A 7060-nucleotide genomic window follows, 5' to 3' on the forward strand; every position below is an offset into this window, starting at 1 on the left:
CGCTTCCCTGCAGGACTGACGCTTCCCTGCAGGGCTGACGCTTCCCTGCAGGACTGACGCTTCCCTGCAGGACTGACGCTTCTCAGCAGGACTGACGCTTCCCTGCAGGGCTGACGCTTCCCTGCAGGACTGACGCTTCCCTGCAGGGCTGACGCTTCCCTGCAGGACTGACGCTTCCCTGCAGGGCTGACGCCTCTCAGCAGGACTGACGCTTCCCTGCAGGGCTGACGCTTCTCAGCAGGACTGACCCTTCCCAGCAGGGCTGACGCTTCCCTGCAGGACTGACGCTTCCCTGCAGGACTGACGCTTCCCTGCAGGACTGACGCTTCCCTGCAGGGCTGACGCCTCTCAGCAGGACTGACGCTTCCCAGCAGGACTGACGCTTCCCTGCAGGGCTGACGCTTCTCAGCAGGACTGACGCTTCTCAGCAGGACTGACGCTTCCCTGCAGGGCTGACGCTTCTCAGCAGGACTGACGCTTCCCTGCAGGGCTGACGCCTCTCAGCAGGACTGGCGCTTCCCTGCAGGGCTGACGCTTCTCAGCAGGACTGACGCTTCTCAGCAGGACTGACGCTTCCCTGCAGGGCTGACGCCTCTCAGCAGGACTGACGCTTCTCAGCAGGACTGACGCTTCTCAGCAGGACTGACGCTTCCCAGCAGGACCGACGCTTCTCAGCAGGACCGACACTTCTCAGCAGGACTGACGCTTCCCAGCAGGACCGACGCTTCTCAGCAGGACCGACACTTCTCAGCAGGACTGACGCTTCTCAGCAGGACTGACGCTTCTCAGCAGGACTGACGCTTCCCAGCAGGACCGACGCTTCTCAGCAGGACCTACGCTTCTCAGCAGGACTGACGCTTCTCAGCAGGACTGACGCTTCTCAGCAGGACCGACACTTCTCAGCAGGACTGACGCTTCCCAGCAGGACTGACGCTTCTCAGCAGGACTGACGCTTCTCAGCAGGACTGACGCTTCTCAGCAGGACCGACACTTCTCAGCAGGACTGACGCCTCTCAGCAGGACTGACGCTTCCCAGCAGGACTGACGCTTCTCAGCAGGACTGACACGTCCCAGCAGGACTGCTGGGCTGTTTAAGATGACATTACAAGCACTTCCTCGGGGCGCTGGGATGCACTTAAACGGACGACTGTCTCCATCCAGGCTATTAAGAACGGGAAGCATATTTGAGAGATGAATGTTTACCTTTCAAGTTGGACGTGTCATTAATTAGAGCTTCGCCTGAGCACATAATAAGGAACCTCACAGAAAAATAAAACATTCTTACAGGAAATGCATCTTTAAACGAAAAGTTTTTTTGCATTCCATAGAAAAAGGTTTGTGCGCATATATTTGTACAGGGCAGATCTACAGTATGAAACAATATACAAAAAGCTAGATATTAAATTAAAAAAATAGTCTTCCCACTGCAGTACGTTTAGGATGCAATGACTTCGCCTGATGAAAGCTGGCAGTTTCATCAGTTGGATAATGTAAAAGTGCGGAATGGACTCTATTAATAAACACATTCTGTTTATGTATTCAAACTTCCATCTGCCAAATTCCCACTCACAAAGCTTAATTCAGATTCGAACCGAGGTTGTTGCAGCTAAATGCAGAGCTCTCACCACTAATCATCACGTGGAGCTACACGGCCTCTGCGCTCTCAGCTGTAGTGAGCTCTCATAGGCTGGATCGCATCGAGCACTTTGTTTTCCGAAACTGAGTTTTTTATGTCAATTGAAAGAACGTCATGCCTGCTTCCCTCGGTAGCGCTGCTAATTAGTCCTACAGAAAATGACTGCATAAGATGGAGTTTGATTCTACAACTCGGTGCAATATTCCAGATGGGAATCCTGAAGTGTATTCAGCGCTGTAGATGTGGCTTCCAAAAATTGGTGCATTTTTCCAGATGAGGCCTCCAAACTGGGCACAGACCACGGGAAGGGGCCACCGGAGAGGCGCACAACTAAACATGGCCACCATCATTGAACACAATGCCCTCGAGAGGCCTAGAGGCCTGGCTCAGTATGCAAGATAGGGCGAGAGATGGCATTCCAACATTCAAAGAGTTGGATCAAAACTCCAAGTCAGGCATCGAGAAATGGACACCATAACGCAGACGGGTGTGAGGCGCTTGACGCAATACTGCAGCCGAGGCTCCCAAGGCAGACACAATACTTCGAAAGAGGGCTCCAGATCTGGATGCAAAACTTCAGGTGAAGCCTCAATAACTGAACAGAAGCATCAAATACACGGCCTTCACAACTTGACGCAGTGCTACAGGTGAACAATTTTAGCTGGACACAATACACCATGTCATTATCCACACACTCACAAACACAATCCTACAGATGACGCCTCTAGACTGGACACACCCCAGATGCAGCACCCAGAAATGGAAACAGTCTCCAAGATTGCTCAAAAATTAAAATCAATACTCCAAATGAATAGGCCAGAACTCAACAGGACACTGCAAATGTGGCCTCCTAAAGTAGTGAAAGTACCAGCTGAGAGCCTGAGACATCTAGAACTAGACACAATACTGCAAACAAGGCCTTCCGAACAGAACACCACACCCCTGGTGCAGCATCCAGAAATGGGGATAGTCTCCAGGTTTGCGCCAAAACTGCAAATAACACTCCACATGTATTGACCAGAACTAAACACAGGACTGTAAATGTGGCCTCCTAAAGTAATTCAATGTACCAGGTGAGTCATCTACAACTAGACACAATTTTCCAGCCCGGCTTCAGTAACAAGATGATATCTGCAGCTCTGGAGACATTACGGCAGTGGCGGCCTCTAAACAAGAGAAAATACTTCAGATGTTGCCACTAGAATTTGATGCAAAATATGAGATGTGACTGATAAGAGGCACAGAAGTCTAGATGAACCCTCCAGAACCAGACACCTTACACTACAGGCGGCCACCAGACCAGGAGACAATGTGCCAGACGTGGTCCTTAGAAGTAGCTTCAATGAGCCCGGTGAGGTCTGGACACATTTTATAGAACTCCAGACGGAGCAGTGTGTACTTGACAAAACACCCTAATTGGTCTCTGCAGAACTGGACAGAACTCATCAGAGGGGCCCCAGGCTTGGGCCACAATAGGCTGAATCTGTCTCGAAAGTGAGGAGAAATTGTCCAGGCGAGACAGCACGGTCTAGATACATCACGCCAAAGGAGCCCTTTGGAAATGTACACGGCATTTCACATGAGGATTTACTTGTGCTGTGCACACTGCCTGATTGTAAAAGAGCTTCTGTTTCCCCCTGGTTTTATTACTGCTCTATCTGCACCCCAACATTTATTTTCAACATTTATTTTGGCCTCCTCATCGTTTTATCATGGAAGTGAAGCTTGCAACGCCGCTGCCTGTGCTGTAACCATCTGTACACTAAAGTTAGGTTTACACGGCTGCTGCCTGTGCTGTGCCTGTTCTTGAGGCACTGAAGCTTGGACCTCTTCTGCCTGTTCAGTAAGAGTGTTAGTTACGGTATTTAACCATCATAATAGATATATAACTTCTAAACAGTATTATCATGTATATGTGGATAACCATAATAAAAGCAGCAGACAGTTAATCTTTGTTAATTTTAAGACAGCACGACTTTTTAGCCTTTTCGGAATGTGTCTAAAAAGCTGAGAACAGAACTCAGAATCATCATCATCTGTTCATTAGACAAGCGTTTTGACCAACCGACACTAACAGCCCCTGGACTCCCTGCACTGTGTTTCCTGTGTTCCGAATCTCCATCAAATACATGTTCAGATTCTAAACAGTATTACACTATATCTGTGGATAATTATAATAAAAGCAGCGGTAGGGTTTGAACAGAGACAGTTCATCATTGTTAATTTTAATAAGCAGGACTTTTTTAGTCTGTTCAGAATGTGTCTAAAAAACGAAGGCACTGCTGAGATTCGAACTCAGGATCTCCTGTTTACTAGACAGGCGCTTTAACCAACTAAGCCACAGCGCCTACTTCACCCAAAGCTTGCCAGCTATCCAGGTGTCACTATTAGAGAGCACACATTTCTTGGTATAAAACCTCGAGATTTTACTCTGATTTTCCATAAGAAGAAAACTTGATATCAGAATAGAAAAACTGCAAATGGGGTGATGAAAAACGTGTATCGTTATACGAATATATTTTGAAATATTTTCCAATGTTTTAAAGTATGAGGACCCGAGACTGGCGGATGAAGTGCTTTACATCCTTAAACTAAACGAGAGTACAATGATTTAAAGGTCCCCAATGTATACAAAATAATTTAATGATGCCTACATAAACCTTGTGCTCTTTCCTTCACCTCTCGTGACCTCTGGAGGAACCGCCCCTCTCCGAGAGAAAGTGTGATCTTTAGTCGCGCGTCCCTGGGTTAAAGCGCCTTTGAGCGAACCATGAAACATGGAAGACGCTGGTCTGGCAGAAAGAGGGGGGGGGCCCTGTTACCCCTCAGTGTCCCAGCATGGCGTTAACTGCAATGGTGCTCTTGGTGCAATCAGACTCCAGAGCCCAGTTATTTAGTACATTAAACAAACAACCTTATGAGGTGATATTTGAAACTCCTTCTAATATATACATGTTTCTTTTGACTAATGTTAATGTTAAAAGGAAGTGGCCAGTACGGGGATCGAACCCGCGACCTTGGCGTTATTAGCACCACTCTCTAACCAACTGAGCTAACCGGCCAGGTTCAGCTAAACATTTGGATGGAGTTCCTTCATGTGAGGCATGACAGTGTCAATTCCTGCTAAGTAGTGTGTTTTCAAACAAAATATCATATTTTATATCATTACCCACGTTCTGTCCCACGAACGAAAAGCCATAGTGGATTTTCAACTTTTCAAACTCAGCCTTTCAATGAATTCACAGCCCACTCTCACCTCCCCACTAAGACATGCATTGTAGTTACAATGTGCAGTGTTTCCACGCCTCGAATTTCTGTTGCCATTCAGATACATTTTGGGAGTTGAAGTCCTGGTTCCCTAACTGCAGTGCCTCCAATTGAAATGAAAACAAGCATTAGAAATGCAATAGGTCTCGCAGCATTAGAGTTAGTGCATTTAGAATTGTTTATGGTTTTTTTTTGTAAATCTTTAGCATTTTTGTTCCCTGTAGCCAATGCTAAAGAAAAAAGCCATAAACAATTCTAAAAGCTCTAACTCCAATGCTCTGAGACCTATTGCACTGTGTGAGGGTGAGGAGTTGAGGGTGAGTGAGGGTGAGGGTGTGTGAGGGTGAATGAGGGTGAGTGAGGGTGAGTGAGGGGTTGAGGGTGAGTGAGGGGTTGAGGCTGAGTGAGAGTGAGGGTGAGTGAGTGTGAGTGAGGGTGAAGGTGAGTGAGGCTGAGTGAGGCTGAGTGTGAGTTAGGGTGAGGGTTTGCGGGTGGGTGAGGGTGAGGCTTTGAGGGTGAGTGAGGATGAGTGAGGGTGAGTGAGGTGTTGAGGGTGAGTGAGGGTGAGTGAGGGTGAGTAAGAGTGACGGTGAGTGAGGGGCTGAGGGTGAGTGAGAGTGAGGGCGAGTGAGGGCGAGTGAGGGTGAGTGAGGGTGAGGGTGAGTGAGGGTGAGTGTGAGTTAGGGTGAGGGGTTGAGGGTGGGTGAGGGTGAGGGGTTGAGGGTGAGTGAGGATGAGTGAGGGTGAGTGAGGGGTTGAGGGTGAGTGAGGGTGAGTGAGGGTGAGTGAGGGTGAGTGAGGGTGAGTGAGGGTGAGTGAGGGTGAGGGGGTGAGTGCCTAGTACCAATATTCCGCCACAGTTTGCCCGAGGCATCGGCAGACGCTGTAGGTAATAATAATAAAATAGCCTGCTTTCGGGTGTTCAGAAAGGGGGGGGGGATTTTGCAATCGGGTATAGCAAAGAGATGGCGGGGATGTAAAGGGCTTGACTGGAACTATGCCAATAGTATGCTACACGTTAAACGCGCTGCTGTCAGACGCTGAAGGTAACGAAAATAGGGTGCATTCAGGTGTTTAGGGGGGGTTGTGTAAATAGAGCATAGCAAAGCGGTGGCAGGGAAGGCAAAGATGGATATGTAGAAGAATCCTAGGACTACTGCAAGGCAATCACTGGCAAAGCTAAACTGTCTCGGCTGCCAAATGCTCGAGTACAACTCGGAAATCAGTTTTTTTTTTTAAACACATGCAGTGCCTGAGCGTTACAATCACTGGCAAAGCTAAACCGTCTCGGCTGCCAAATGCTCGAGTACAACTCGGAAATCAGTTTTTTTTTAAACACATGCAGTGCCTGAGCGTGTCACCACTGAGGGTGCATGGGGAGGGGGGAGGAGGGAGGAGAAATGCGGAAGTGGTTACGTTTCGAAGAGATATCTCCCTACGGAATTCTACTTGGTGGCCGGATACAGCTGGGCTGTGCCCTCAGCTGGTAAAACTCAAAAACCTTGAAATTATCCTAGATGACAATCTTTCACCATCAAATCAAGTCAATAGCATTACTGCCTCTTGTTTTCGCCCTTTAAAAATCCTACGAAAGATTTTACCTTTCAGGGGGGGCGCTAGAGGCCGCACAACAGCATGGCTGCACATACGGGAGGCTCCTGATGGCCAGACCAGATATCCTACAATTATCCTGCTAATAACTAAAGGTGCTGAATACTAAAGACTCGCCATGTTGTACCTTACGGCCCAGAGCGCACTCAGTCAAAGTCTGGGGCTGAATGCACAAGAATTGTGGAAACGGTAACTGAACCGGTTTTCGCCCGAGCGCTGTGCTGGAGACCCCCGGAGGCACGCAGCGGAGAGGAGCGCTGGGAAAGAAAAGGGTCGGAGAATCGGAAGGAATGCCCCAAACACACGACGTGTGGAAGGAAAGACTGGGAAGGACTCTGGGTATGGCTGACTGTCCGGACTGTGTGAGCGGATGTTTCTGAGACAGCGCGGCTCCCTGGAGGGGTGCCCTTCATGGTGAGACATGGCGGCCACTACCAGAAAATAGTGGACCAGCAATACAGTAGGGAGGAATTGACGTAGAGACCATCGGCGTAGGGCAGAGAGTTCCCATGTGCACAAGGTGACACAAGACAGCGGTGCTGGCAT

The 7060-nt window shown here is 48.7% G+C and overlaps 1 non-coding gene across 1 annotated transcript; it reads right to left on the bottom strand.

The window, feature by feature from the left end:
• Positions 1 to 3910: 3910 nt before the first annotated feature.
• On the bottom strand, positions 3911 to 3984 carry TRNAT-AGU (transfer RNA threonine (anticodon AGU)). The gene has a single exon. It is a non-coding gene; the product is annotated as a tRNA-Thr (tRNA).
• Between the last annotated feature and the right edge of the window lie 3076 nt (positions 3985 to 7060).

This window comes from Lissotriton vulgaris, chromosome 12 (genome assembly GCF_964263255.1).
Source record: "Lissotriton vulgaris chromosome 12, aLisVul1.2, whole genome shotgun sequence".
NCBI lineage: Eukaryota > Metazoa > Chordata > Amphibia > Caudata > Salamandridae > Lissotriton > Lissotriton vulgaris.